The sequence below is a fragment of the Chrysochloris asiatica genome, unplaced genomic scaffold (genome assembly GCF_000296735.1).
Source record: "Chrysochloris asiatica unplaced genomic scaffold, ChrAsi1.0 scaffold00156, whole genome shotgun sequence".
In the NCBI taxonomy this organism is placed as follows: Eukaryota; Metazoa; Chordata; class Mammalia; order Afrosoricida; family Chrysochloridae; genus Chrysochloris; species Chrysochloris asiatica.
In genome coordinates this window covers 7706949-7707936 of record NW_006408674.1, presented here as the reverse complement: position 1 = coordinate 7707936, position 988 = coordinate 7706949, and positions in this window count along the sequence as shown.

Here is a 988-nt window from a genome sequence, read left to right as displayed (position 1 = left end):
TGCTAATGCTAGCTGGCAAAAAGTTGATGATGACAGAATATTTAGCCTCCCAAACTACTAACGACAAAGGTAAGGCCGAGTTCTGGTTCAGCACAGAAGGCACTTGGAAGGAAGTCAGCCCTCCAATCCTCAGAACAACAAAACGTTGAGATTCAACAACTCTTCTTATATCCCTCCGAGAACTGAGCTCACCGAGCAAACCTCTGCTCTGAAAGCTTAATAGACAAAGACAGTGATAGAGAATGACCACTTACCTGGGGAAGAGACGTCACTGCTGCCGCTGCCCAGGTTGGCCCATGGGTGTTGCTAAGTGCCGTCGAGTCGATTCCGACCCATTGCGACCCTATTAGGGTTTCCGAGGATTAGTTGGTGAGCTTGAACTGCTAAGTTTGAAGTTCAAACGGCTTTACAGTCTGGCGCAGAATCACTAAAAGGATGACTAAGTGCTGGAGACTGCGTGTGGACTAGTTTAAGAGATTAAAAACTCCTGGAGATGCAGTCTTGGAGGGACACCACCCCCACTTTCCTGAGTTTAACTCCTTCAGGAACGCCACCAAGTTTTCACTGCAAAACTGGAAGAAAATCCCCTCGTACTTCTGACAATGGGAGCGGGAGAATCATCACTTTGAAATCGTGCTCTGTTCTTGAAAACACTCTGCTTCCAAGTGAATCTGCTTTACCAGCACCTAGCCAAGGTGGGTCTCATTAAAGTCTGACTTGCAGGAGGAAAATTACCAGCCCCAACTGCATGGATTTTAATTGTTTAACTCTAGTCCCTCTCAAACCTTCCACCTGGGGGAAGGGAAGTTCCCAAACCCACTGCCATCAAGTCTAATCCAACTTTTTACAGGTGTACTACTTATTGGCAGCAATTACAATAATCATCTGTGCAACTCTACCTTCATTAATGACAGTTTTCCATCACCATCAAGCCCCCTTTCTAGCCCTTCCTTTCATGCCTTGTAACCCCCTTTCTAGCCCTTCCTTT